The sequence below is a fragment of the Bos grunniens genome, chromosome 2 (genome assembly GCF_055505025.1).
Source record: "Bos grunniens cultivar Pamir isolate PY7600 chromosome 2, Bosgru_T2T1.0, whole genome shotgun sequence".
Classification (NCBI taxonomy): Eukaryota; Metazoa; Chordata; class Mammalia; order Artiodactyla; family Bovidae; genus Bos; species Bos grunniens.
The window spans coordinates 100,453,899-100,468,495 of NC_141166.1; positions in this window are offsets into that span (position 1 = coordinate 100,453,899).

The following is a 14,597-nucleotide window of genomic DNA, read 5'->3' on the forward strand; positions in this document are numbered from 1 at the left end:
CCTGGCACCCATGAGTTCCTTCCCTAAGTCTGTGAGTCTGTTTCTGTTTTGTAAATAAGGTCATTTGTATAATTTCTTACTCACCCTTTTTAAAAAAAAATAATTTATTTTAATTGGAGGTTAATTACTTTACAATACTGTGGTGGTTTTCACCATACATTGACATGAATCAGCCACGGGTGTACATGTGTCCCCCCATCCCAAACCCCCTTCCTGCCTCCCTCCCCATCCCATCCCTCTGGGTTGTCCCATTACACTGGCTTTGAGTGCCCTGTTTCATGCATTGAACTTGGACTGGTCATCTGTTTCACATATGGTAATATACATGTTTCAATGCTATTCTCTCAAATCATCCCACCCTTGCCTTCTCCCACAGAGTCCAAAAGTCTGTTCTTTATACATGTGTCTCTTTTGCTGTCTTGCATATAGGGTCGTCATTACTATCTTTCTAAATTCCATATATATGCATTAGTATACTGTATTGGTGTTTTTCTTTCTGATTTACTTCACTCTGTATAATAGGCTCCAGTTTCATCCTCCTCATTAGAACTGACTCAAATGTGTTCTTTTTAATAGTTGAGTAATATCCCATATGTATATGTACCACAATTGTCCTATCCGTTCGTCGGCTGATGGACATCTAGGTTGCTTCCATGTCCTGGTAAACAGTGCAGCAATGAACATTGGGGTACACATATCTCTTTCAGTTCTGGTTTCCTTGGTGTGTGTGCCCAGCAGTGGGATTGCTGGGTTGTACGGCAGTTCCATTTTCAGGTTTTTAAGGAACCTCCACACTGTTCGCCATTGCCCTCCTTTTTTAAGATATACACAAGGTTGTGTATGGCCCACCTGAATAATACAGGTTACTCTCCCTGTCTCAATACCTTTAATTTAACCACATCTGTGAAGTCTTTACCTTGTAAGGTAACATTCACAGGTCCCAGGTATTGGGACCTGATATCTTTGAGGGTCATCTTTCATCATACCTGCAGTGGTTTTTGCTTTTGCATTGAAGTCTCAATTGTGTACATCTCACTGGTGGAGCCCAGGTCACATGCCTGCTGTTGAGCTGCAAGGGAAGCTAGGAAGTAAGCTTGTCAGGAAAGGCATTCAAAGATAAGAGATGGACAAAATGTCAAGTATCAACTAAAATAGTCTCCAAAGTGCCATAAAAATTAACTTGGTGGCAGATCCTTTAAACTGAGAGAAGCTAATCATGGCTGAATGTTTTGGGCACCAAATTTCAAGCCATGCAACCGTGGACAAGGAAAGTCATCAATTTGGAAAATAAATTTCTTTGACTTGGGGAGTCAGCAGGAATGGCTTTGGGCAATGTTCCTCTTTCAATCACAGGAAAAATCTTCCCTGGGACCTTAATATGACCAATTCAGTTAAATTTTATATTTTATTAAGAATGACACTAAAGTTATAATGTCATGGTAAATTCCATTTCCTATCTGATCTGATGTACATCACACCTGTGGTGCCCAGAACTGTCCAATACATTTATGGCAATAAAGACTCAGACAATAGAAGATGCACAGCTTATGTTTCTTTAACTCTCTCATATGATTTTCAAGCAAACCCAAAGGTCCTTCTGGTAATTCCCCCCCTTTTTCTCAATGCATGTGTGTGCTTCCATGTCAGCAATTAATTTCCCCAGCTCCTCTTACCTGTGTACCTGCTAGAAATAATGGTGCCAACTCTTATTTGCCTATTCAATCAGTAAAAAAAAAAAAAATCAAATAATCTGGTAAGAAATACCATGCCTTAATAGTGTTACAGTGATGGTAAGCATCTTACAGGTTGCCTCGAGTCCAAATTACTGTGGCGAGAACAGTAATTCTCCATTTGTCTGTGTATATAAGAGGGAAAAGAGATCATGTAAAAGTTATTGAGATCAGCATTTATAGCAACTATAAATGTCAATTGATGTCAATATAAATACATCTTGGGCTCTTCTGTAAAATGATCATCTGAGAACATTGTTTTATTGTTGATACTTTGCTGTATGTTTGTTTCTAAGACACACTTTAAAAATCCAGTTTGTTCCCTTGAGCATTTGTTGGGGGTGAGGAATCTGGCAGCATAACGAAAGCTTTCTGTTAGGAGGCCCAGAATCAAAGTGGGGTAAAAGTTGTAGAAAAGATTATTTTCTTTAACTTTAGCGGCTTCCTATTTCTGTGTTGAGAGATTTTATTTGGGAAGGGACCGTTATGATCTGACTGACAATGATTCCAGCTCCTCCAAACACTAACTGAAAAGTCTAACTCTTTCTGGCACTCCACTTCTCATTTAAGATGAGAATAACAACCACGTCATCGTCTTACTTCCAAGCAGCAGTTACTTTTTCTTTTCTTAGATGTGATTGGCATTTTCAGAAAAGTGTATTTTGGAGCTCTTCTCTCCCTTGGGTTCTAGAGTGGTTCTGTGTGTACTGAACTTTCACAAAATGTCCATCTCTGTATTGACCCCAACCTCCTATTTGATTTGACCTTTGTGATGGGTGGAGGAAGGATGAAGGAGATCTGGAGAAGTTTTTGGAAGCTTCACTCTGTGAATTAATACTTATGCTTCAGCATAATGCTGGTATTTGATCAAACATAAAAAGCTTCAAGCTTTTAAGGTCCTGCTGACACCAGTATCAACAAAGCACTGAAGCGGAAGCTTTCCGGCGGCTGATTAGAGGGAGATTTTATTTCACTAGCTTTAAGACTAAGTATACCTTTTAGTAGATTTTTCTCAAGGATAAGCTACATCATGCAGTATAAATCAAATTCAAGAGCTTTAATAAAGTACCCTTGATAATTTGGTAATATATTATCACTAGGTTTTGGAAAGGCAATAAATGACTGCTTTTTATAGTGTAATTTAAAATAATAATATGGATTACAGTTGTGTTCAGTCATGAAAGTATAATTTAACAGTTTAGGCTTATAATAATCTTTCTTCCCTTGACAGTGTCCACTCTTACGTTAGTCCAAGTATGGCTTACTTGGGAATGATTAATTGTGCTTGCTTTTAGACTCTAGTAGGGCTAAACATGTGTTTAATTGGAATTTTATGTTGTTGTCTTGGAAAAGCTTCACACAAAAATGAAATTGAAAGCTGGAGGATCAAGACTGCTAAAGTGTGAGCTATTCCAATATCAAAAGCATGACCAAACATTTGCAAGCTTGCTGTATCCTTGGGGACCCTCCAGGAAATGGAGGAGTCATGAGAAGTGGAACTGGAAAGAATTTAATGAGGGAACCATTTATAAAGGTGTGGGAAGTTTCCAGGGAGCAACAAGGGAGAGCGAAGCACCCAGAAATTCATGCCATAGGAGACTTCACCACCCCAGGCCGGAAGAGATGAGTGGTTTTGCTGCTCCTGGATCTGGAAAAGGCAGTAGTTGTGGAAGAGGGGGCAGGATACGGGTGCTGTGGCCTCAGGGGAGAAAGGTGCGCGCTATTCAGTTGCATTTAGGCGAGGAGGGGATTGGGAAGATTAAAATCACCAACATTTTCCCCACCTTTGAAATCTCCCTGTGGAGCCTCCTATTGGGTAGACCCAACTGATGCTGGAAGTTCAAATGATACCATCTGAGGCACAGAGCAGGGTGAAGACAGGTGTGGTGTGGATTTGGAGGGATACCCCACACATATACCAACCACACATGAACAAAACAGATGCTGAAGGACTGCATTTTTATCTGATATGTATGTGACCAATTAGAACCCAAACTCAAAATAGTTCCTGTTTTCTTCTGCTTTCTAGCCATTACACATAAAAAAGACTTTTTCAAAAGTTCTCTTTTTCCTGAGTTTTCATGATTTTCACAGCTGTTTGTTTTATATCTTTAATCAAGTTGGAATGCAATGCATTAGCTTTTAACAAGGATACACCGTTCTCTAGGAACACAGAACAAAACAGAAATAACCCAATTTTTGCTACTATTCAGGACTATAGGAATAAATCTTGCCATTCATAAGATCCATCATAAAAATGCAAATGGGTAACTTCACTTTTAATTGTTTGTCAAGGATTCTGTAGAGCTCTTCTGGGGTTCCCAGCTCCCCCTCCTGTATCTCCTACCTTCAGCTCCCCACCTTGAGAGCTCTACATGCCCTTCTTACCTGCTCTATAGACCTGTTTGGGTTCCAAAGCAGAACTGAAACTATGTCTCTGTTTATCAGGTGTCTGAGTTAGCTGAGAACCTATTTGCCCTTCTCTGATTTTATAACATGACCTCTTTCATTGTCCACGGTTTACCATGCCCCACAGTCCTCTGAAACTCCACTTTTCTTGCAGTACTCTGGGGTCAGCTGAATTGTAGGCCACAGACTGATGAGAGCTCAAAACTGAGAATCATGAGATAGATTCTAATTCCAACTTTTAGCCAGATAGTGTTCATCAGTTAAAGAATATTTTTATTAAATTTCTAAAAATTTTATTTTTAACACCAAAAACATTTTGTACTGGGGTCTAGCCAATTAACAATGTTGTGATAGTTTCAGGTGAACAGTGAAAGGACTCAGCCATACATATGCATGTATCCATTCTCCCCCAAACTCCCCTTGCATTCAGGCTGGCACATAACATTGAGCAGGTCATGTACCCACTGCTATATTTAAAATGGATAACCAACAAAAATCTATCGTACTGCACATGGAACTCAAAGTATATTCCTAAGCCTTTTTTTGTCATCTGAAAAACAGGGTGCATGAAACAGATCTGTGATCCCTCAAATACTACTGTGAAATCAATAGAATGAGAGTTGGTGGCAGAACTTAGTAGTCTTCACGGGAAATGGAGCCTAAGTGGAGATGGGTTGGACCCTGAAGATCACAATTGTGTGCCAGGATCTGGGTTTTGATTTTAATCCCAGAAAATCACTCTTGTTTGGCACTAGGGGATGTCATGCTGCACTCACCCTAAGTAAACATCCACAAGCCGTGATAGAGATTGTAATGCCAATTTAGGAGTCTTCTGGCGTCCATGTAAGCACTGTGCCCTTATCCTTCAGTCACTACACTAGGACAAGTTCTTTGGGTCTAGATCCCCTTCTCAGTGAACAACAGTCTGGACCTGCCACAACAGAATCACACAGGAGACTGAAGTAGCTGTCACAATGCCAGTGTATTCATTTACAACCAGAAATTTAAGATGAGTACTTATACAATCAACAGCTTTTTTCTAACTGCACAGGAAATTTAATCACAATCTCAAGTCATTTCCTTTACCATAGGCAGCCCCTCTCTTAGGGACCTATTGTACTTAAAGTCTGGGAGGTTGTTCTCTCAACACTAGGCAAATCTCTACTAAGAAGATTTTTGTTAGGCATGGAAATGGAACAAAGAATGTTATGTTTACAGCACAAGGTAAGATGGTTAAACAATATTGTACATTCACCTCACCCAGAGATGTCTTTGGAACCCTAAAATATACTCTGCCTAATATCCTTGCTTCCAACACTGTCAAGGATGTCTGTCTCTGAGCCTGCTTCCGTGGGCCACTGATTCAGCTCCCCAGCCCCTTCCTAGGCACCTTCTTGCTTTCTTTCCTCAGACATGTTTAATCAAGTTGCAATCTAGACAGTAGATAGGTGGCCTGGGAAGCTATTTTCTCTCTCTTAGATAACTTGCTTATTTCTGTTCAGATCCATTCTGTGTAGATATCAAGTTAAGTTCTAAGGGAAATTCTCATTTCCTGTGCTTGGAGGAAACTCAAACACTAACAGCTGAAGAAGAAGCTAAAGACTTCAGTGCCCTGGTGGTCCAGCCAAGTCCTCTGTGAGACATTCTGTTGAAATGAAGGCAAAGCTATATTCCCACCAATACCCTCATACACGTGGTTAATGTGATTGGTTGTGTTTGTTCCCAAATCCATTTATGACAATTGTACTAGGCATTGTAATTTTATACTCTAACTAAATTGTAAGAAAATATGAGTATAAAAAGAAAACTATGAAAATCAAAAGCTTTGCAAAGACTCAATAAACGTGAATAGCTAAAGATTCTATTGTTGAGAAAGACAATTTTAAATATTGGGGAATTTTTTTTTTTTAAATTAGGGCTCTGCACTCAGACTGGCTTATAGATATCTTTAAATTTGCACTCCACTAAAGGCAATGACGGAGAAGGCAATGGCAACCCACTCCAGTACTCTTGCCTGGAAAATCCCATGGACGGAGGAGCCTGACAGGCTTCAGTCCATGGGGTCACTGAGGGTCGGACACAACTGAGCGACTTCACTTTCACTTTCCATTTTCATGCATTGGAGAAGGAAATGACAACCCACTCCAGTGTTCTTGCCTGGAGAATCCCAGGGATGGGGGAGCCTGGTGGGCTGCCATCTCTGGGGTCACACAGAGTCGGACACGACTGAAGTGACTTAGCAGCAGCAAAGGCAATGAAACCAGAGATTGTGAACAACTGTTTTATGCACAAGACTGACAGGAAGCCATATTGAAATGAATGATACTGTCTGTATACCAAGAGATTTGTGGATAAATGTATATTTGTGTGTTCTAATAGAAATTACAATGTTCAGGCTAAGTATGCATCTATTACCCTTTATGATTCCTTGCTTTAACTGATATTTTTGACTTCCTGACTAAAGATGCCAACTGAGTCAGATAAGAGTGCTTCAAATGCGATATGAATAATGATAATAAACTTCAGGATAATTATAGTGGCTACCACCCATGCAACTACATTTTTTAACAAATACAGTTGATTATGAAAATGGAACATGACATTTACTCACTAGTATGAAATCACTGCATGTGGTGACTGTGGCCATGAAATTGAAAGATGCTTACTCCTTGGAAGAAAAGCTATGACAAAACTGGATAGCATATTAAAAAGCAGAGACATCACTCTGCCAACAAAGGTCTGTTTAGTCAAGGATATGATTTTTCCAATAGTCATGTACAGATATGAGAATTGGACCATAAAGAAGGCTGAGCACTGAAGAAATGATGCTTTTGAATTGTGGTGTTGGAGAAGACTCTTGAGAGTCCCTTGGACAGAAAGGTGATCAAACCAGTCAATTGTAAAGGAGATCAGTCCTGAATAATCATTGGAAGGACTGATGCTAAAGCTGAAACTCCAATACTTCAGCCACCTGAGGCAAAGAGCTGACTCATTGGAAAAGACCCTGATGCTGGGAAAGATTGAGGGCAGAAGGAGAGGAGGTGACAGAGGATAAGATGTTTGGATGGCATCACAGACTCAGTGGACATGAGTTTGAGCAAGCCCTGGGAGATAGTGAAGGACAGGGAAGCCTGGCGTGTTGCAGTCCACGGGTTGCAAAGAGTTGAACATGACTTAGTGACCGAACAGCAACATGCACTTACAGATTATCTTCTATAGCGAAAGTAACCAAATTGGCCTTCTTGCTCAGTATGCCTCTTTTCTCTCTAAACTTCGCTTGGGAAATAAATTGAGGTGCCAACTCCAGGGAGTTTCTGTTGAGTGCCAGTGTCACCAGGCCCTCTGATCCTTCCCTGTCACCAGGAGGCACTGCTTTACTCAGATGTGCCCCCTCAGATGGGTAGTGAGCAGAGAGACTGGTTTTCCTTTGCACCTTAGGTGTCATGGGGAATGAAATGGAAATAGTTTTGTGTCCAGCTAGAGGAACCCTAACTTGAAGACTGCAAGTGTTGATGGCTTGGGTCCACACTGCATCTGTTCAGGGACGCTCAATCTTGAACAGATTTCTCAGTCTCCACAGAATAGATTTTTTAATCAGAAATGCCAAAGCTTTTGGTGACACATGAAGGAATGCCTCTGTTAAGTCCCCATTCCTCCCTAATCCTGGTGAGTTTTCATTGATTCTGTCTTCTGTTCTGGGTATTCCCCTCTAACCAAAGTCCATTGGGAAGAGAATCCTGCCTACTACCTACATTTTTGCTCCTGCAAAACCCCACTGTCTGAGAAGAGGAAGAGCAAAGTTTAAACAGCCTCATGGGAACATGACCTCATAAGTTGAGACTGAAGGAACTCAATTAATAAATTATTGAGTGGAAATAGTAGTAAAGTCACAATTTCAGGGTTGGGGGAAGGGTAGGAAAATATGAAAATGGTCATTTCATAACTTACCATATTAATTTCAAAAAATTTGAAAAATACCCAGGATAATATACAATGCTTGAATTTACTGTAAATGAAAGACTTAGGAGAAATGAGAAATAGAATAAGGCATTTTATATTAGTTTAAAAAATCAATTTCCATTATTAAATACAAGCTCAAGAAAAAAAATAGAAAATGGCATAAATCAGGATGTCTTTTTTTTTTTTGCAATAAAAATGGCATTGCTATTCATAATTACAAGAAAAGGATGACAATATTTTAAATGAGTTAACTTTGGCCCATCATGCTCACTTCATGGTGTGAAGAAAACAGTACTTAAATGATTTTTTTCCCTTAATTTGTTCTAAATTACAGCAAAGTGCTCTGCAAGAAGCAAGTGCTTGTGTTAATTAACTCTGAGGAGAGAAGGTCACTGGTATACATAGTACTCATTTTGTGGCTTTAGTTATAGATTTTCTTCTGCAATTAGACTTCTTCATTAGGCATTCATTATAAGCACATGAAGATTTTCACTTTTTTATCTAGCATTTCAGATTTAGATTCATTTGTTATTTTTTTCTAAAAAAATTTAAATGCAGCAATACTAATGGAATTGACTTAAGAAATAAAACATATGGTTCAAGATATTTATAAGTATACCTGGAATATTAACCTTTTATGTAAGCCTGAATATTATTAGCTGAATTTTTAAAGCTACATTACACTACGGGCTTCCCTGGTGGCTCAGAAGGTAAAGAATCTGCCTGGAATGCAGGAGATCCAAGTTCAATCCCTGGGTTGGGAAGATCCACTGGAGTAGGAAATGGCAACTCACTCCAGTATTGTTGCCTGGAGAATTCCATGGACAAAGGAGCCTGGAGGGCTACAGTCCACAGGGTCACAAGGAGTTGAACACGACTGAGCAACTAACACACACACACACTTCAAATTTTACAACCTATAAGTGAACAAATCTGAATTTTCGGTCATTTTCTATTGAATTGTAAACATTGGAAATAAAATTCAAAGTGCTGTAAATTTTTGTAAATAATCCAAGATACCAACAGTTTCATTAGGCTTTAGAGAACCATGAACAGCTAAGTCAATGTTCCTAAAATAGATATAACTTTAAAATGTTTATTTCTAATGTTCATTTATAAATGCTTTAGTTTTTTCTAGTAAAAGCCATTATTTTTATACATAAGAATTGAGAGTCATCAGATCAGATCAGATCAGATCAGTCGCTCAGTCGTGTCCGACTCTTTGCGACCCCATGAATCGCAGCACGCCAGGCCTCCCTGTCCATCACCAACTCCCGGAGTTCACCCAGACTCACGTCCATCGAGTCAGTGATGCCATCCAGCCATCTCATCCTCTGTCGTCCCCTTTTCCTCCTGCCCCCAATCCCTCCCAGCATCAGAGTCTTTTCCAATGAGTCAACTCTTCGCATGAGGTGGCCAAAGTACTGGAGTTTCAGCTTTAGCATCATTCCTTCCAAAGAAATCCCAGGGCTGATCTCCTTCAGAATGGACTGGTTGGATCTCCTTGCAGTCCAAGGGACTCTCAAGAGTCTTCTCCAACACCACAGTTCAAAAGCATCAGTCCTTCGACGCTCAGCCTTCTTCATAATATGTGTTAATTATGTAGCTCATATAGCACATGATATAATATAGATTTTTAAACTGAAATGGTTTATGGAAGCAAATATTAATGCCATGGTATGATCAGCAATGCAGATTTACCCACCCTTTCCATTCCACCCCAGTAATAACTAGGAATAACTATAACCAAGTTGGCTTTAAATGGATTTAGCCATAGTATAAAGGTAATAATCCCTTCCCTGGTGGCTCAGACAGTAAAGCGTCTGTCTACAATGCGGGAGACCCGGGTTCAATTCCTGGGTGGGAAGATCACCTGGAGAAGGAAATGGCAATCCACTCCAGTACTATTGCCTGGAAAATGCCATGGACAGAGGAGCCTGGTAGGCTACAGCCCACCGGGTCGCAAAGAGTTGTACATGACTGAGTGACTTCACTTTCACTTTCACTTTAAAGGTAATAATGTATGCCATTCTTGTGATTATCTTTTTTCTTGAGGATTCAGAAGTTAAGTATGTGTAAATTAGGTACGTCTTTTCTTTATTATTCGTCAAAAACTAAAAAGCTTTCTTTCTAACTCAAGAAGATATCAAAGAAATCTCTTTTATTTAAAATTTCCTGTTTAACAGGCATTACTCTTTCTGTTAAGTTTCTTTCTTTACCTGACAGAATTCATCAGTACCCTTTTTTTCTGATTCTTTTCTTTCTGTTAACGTTTGTGTCACATTATATTACATTTATTACGTACATATCCTTCTTCCCCAAGACCTCGTGCGCTTCCTCATGGGTTTTTATTTGTATTACCAGTTCTAGGACCTAGAACCCTCTCTGGGGGCGCATTGCTGTTGTTCGGTTGCTAAGTCGTGTCTGACTCCTTGCGACCCCATGAACTACAGCACACCAGGCTTCCCTGTCCTTCACTATCTCCTGCAGTTTGCTCAAACTTATGTCCATTGACTCAGTGATACTATCCAACCATCTCATCCTCTGCTGCCCACTTCTCCTCCTGCCCTCAATCTTTCCCAGCATCAGGGTCTTTTCCAGTGAATTGGCTCTTTGCCTGCTGGGGCACAGTAGTCTCAATAAATGTTTCAGGCTTCTCTGATAGAGAGACATTTCTTCTTCTTCTTCTTCTTCCTCTTCTTCTTCTTCCTCTTCTTCTTCCTCTTCCTCTTCTTCTTCTTCTTCCTCCTCTTCCTCTTCCTCCTCCTCCTCCTCCTCAACTGGTAAACAATCTGCCTGCAATGCAGGAGACCCTGGTTCAATTCCTGGGTCAGGAAGATCCTCTGGAGAAGGGATAGGCTACCCACTCCAGTATTCTTGGGCTTTCCTTGTGGCTCAGCTGGTAAAGAATCCACCTGCAATGCAGGAGACCTGGGTTCAATCCCTGGGTTGGGACGATCCCCTGGAGAAGGCAAAGGCTACCCACTCCAGTATTCTGGCCTGGAGAATTCCATGGACTGTATAGTCCATGGGTTTGCAAAGAGTCGGACATGACTGAGTGACTTTCACATGGATCCAAATAGAAGTGCTTATCAATACACTGAAGTGCTTCCCATGTGTATTATAATGCTTGTAAGACTTACCAAAGGATGTTAGACTTCGCTTCTAGATATTTATTTTCTAAATCAGGGGTCAGCAGACCTCTCCTATAAAGGGTGAGAGGTAAATACCAAAGGATTTCAAGCCCTTCAGTGTATGTTGCAGCCACTCAACTCTGCTGCCCTAGCCTGGAAGCAATCATACACAGTGAGTGAATGAATGAGGATTGCTGTGTTCTCGTAACTTTATTTACAGAAACAGGTAGAAGGCTGGATTTCACCCTGCCAGTTGCTTTTGAGGGGTGGAAGAAAAGGGAATAAAGATTCCAACCATGTATAGTAATAATCATTGCAAAGTTTCATATAAATGTTGGTGATTAGAAAGAAGAATGGAACTGGAGGAATCAACCTGCCTGACTCCAGGCTCTACTATAAAGCCACAGTCATCAAAACAGTATGGTACTGGCACAAAGACAGAAATATAGATCAATGGAACAAAATAGAAAGCCCAAAGATAAATCCACGCACCTATGGACACCTTATCTTTGACAAAGGAGGCAAGAATATACAATGGATTAAAGACAATCTCTTTAACAAGTGGTGCTGGGAAAACTGGTCAACCACTTGTAAAAGAATGAAACTAGAACACTTTCTAACACCATACACAAAAATAAATTCAAACTGGATTAAAGATCTAAATGTAAGATAGAAACTATAAAACTCCTAGAGGAGAACATAGGCAAAACACTCTCCGACATACATCACAGCAGGATCCTCTATGACCCACCTCCCAGAATATTGGAAATAAAAGCAAAAATAAACAAATGGTACCTAGTTAAACTTAAAAGCTTATGCACAACAAAGGAAACTATAAGCAAGGTGAAAAGACAGCCTTCAGAATGGGAGAAAATAATAGCAAATGAAGCAACTAATCTCAACTAATCTCAAACTAATCTCAAATACCAAATGACAAACAACTAATCTCAAAAATATACAAGCAACTCCTACAGCTCAATTCCAGAAAAATAAATGACCCAATCAAAAAATGGGCCGAAGAACTAAATAGACATTTCTCCAAAGAAGACATATCATGGCTAACAAACACATGAAAAGATGCTCAACATCACTCATTATCAGAGAAATGCAAATCAAAACCACTATGAGGTACCATTTCACGCCAGTCAGAATGGCTGTGATCCAAAAGTCTACAAGCAGTAAATGCTGGAGAGGGTGTGGAGAAAAGGGAACCCTCTTACACTGTTGGTGGGAATGCAGACTAGTACAGCCACTATGGAGAACAGTGTGGAGATTCCTTAAAAAACTGGAAATAGAACTGCCTTATGACCCAGAAATCCCACTGCTGGGCATACACACAGAGGAAACCAGAATTGAAAGAGACACATGTATCCCAATGTTCATCACAGAACCGTTTATAATAGCCAGGACATGGAAGCAACCTAGATGTCCATCAGCAGATGAATGGATAAGAAAGCAGTTGTACATATACACAATGGAGCATTACTCAGCTATTAAAAAGAATACATTTGAATCAGTTCTAATGAGGTGGATGAAACTGAAGCCTATTATGCAGAGTGAAGTAAGCCAGAAAGAAAAACACCAATACAGTTTACTAACGCATATATATGGAATTTAGAAAGATGGTAACAATAACCCTGTATATGAGACAGCAAAAGAGACACTGATATATAGAACAGTCTTGTGGACTCTGTGGGAGAGGGAGAGGGTGGGATGATTTGGGAGAATGGCATTGAAACATGTATAATATCATATATGAAATGAGTCACCAGTCCAGGTTCGATGCACGATACTGGATGCTTGGGGCTGGTGCACTGGGACGACTCAGAGGGATGGTACGGGGAGGGAGGAGGGGGGAGGGATGGGGAACACGTGTATACCTGTGGTGGGTTCATGTTGATATATGGCAAAACCAATACAATATTGTAAAGTTAAAAAAAAAAAGAGGTACAAAAAAAAATGTTGGTGATAAGAATTTTGATGGAATGTAACATTTGAAATGTTTCCCAATGTTTCTTCCCTAAGAACAAAGAGGAAACTAAGAAGTTTTGTTTTTCCCCTTCTGTACTTTGTCTACCATGAAGAGTAAGCCATGAGGTTGTAATGGATAAACAGGAGTGAGAGAATTGGAAATGCTGATAAGACACTGCTGCTGCTAAGTCACTTCAGTCGTGTCCAACTGTGTGTGACCCCATAGACGGCAGCCCACCAGGCTCCCCCGTCCCTGGGATTCTCCAGGCAAGAACCCTGGAATGGGTTGCCATTTCCTTCTCCAAGGCATGAAAGTGAAAAGTGAAAGTGAAGTCGCTTAGTCGTGTCCGACCCTCAGCGACACCATGGACTGCAGCCTACCAGGCTCCTCCGTCCATGGGATTTTCCAGGCAGGAGCACAGAAGGCAGAAAGCTGACAACAAGATATGCTACTGCTGCTAAGTCGCTTCAGTCGTATCCGACTCTCTGCGACCCCGTGGACTGTAGCCCACCAGGCTCCTCCATCCATGGGATTCTCCAGGCGAGAATACTGGACTGGGTTGCCATTTCCTTTTCCAGGGGATCTTCCCAACCCAGGGATCGAACCCAGGTCTCCCGCATTTTTGCGGGCAGACCCTTTAACCTCTGAGCCACCAGGGAAGCACAGGGGATTACTAGTAGTAGTAAAGTCGATAAAGTCGTGTCCGACTCTTGCGACCCCATGGACTGTAGCCTGCCAGGCTCCTCTGTCCATGGGATTCTCCAGGCAAGAATACTGGAGTGGGTTGCAATTTCCTTCTCCGACAACAAGATATATGTTGGTCTAAATTCTTCCATGGACGAGCTATTAGATTGAAGAAAAATTGGGTTTTGCTTGGTTGTTATTTGGGGCAGAAGAGAATGTCATATAACAATGGTCCTCAAATATTTTTGCTTGCATACTCCTAAAAGAATTTTGGAAAAAAATCCCTCCCTACATTTCTAATTTGACATTTAAAATTTTTTATAATTAAGATGCAATTTTCATCATATTATAATGACATTTAAAAGTAAAAACATCGTGTCATCCTTTCAACACATCCAGTGGAATATAATATCATAGCCTATTTTTAGCCTTTTATTTTGAAATAAGTTTAGCTTTATAGAAAATTTCCAGCACAGTACAGTATCAGCATAGTACAGAGAATTTCTATACACCATTCACTCAACTTCTAATGGTGCATATCATATAACCATAGTACAATATAAAACTAAGAAATTACTACTGATATAATACTGCTAACTACAAATTTTATTATAATGTCACGTTTTCCCACAATATCCATTTTCTGTTTCAGGATCCAATTCAGGATTTTACCTTGCCTTTAGTTGTCATGGCTCCTTATTCTCCTCC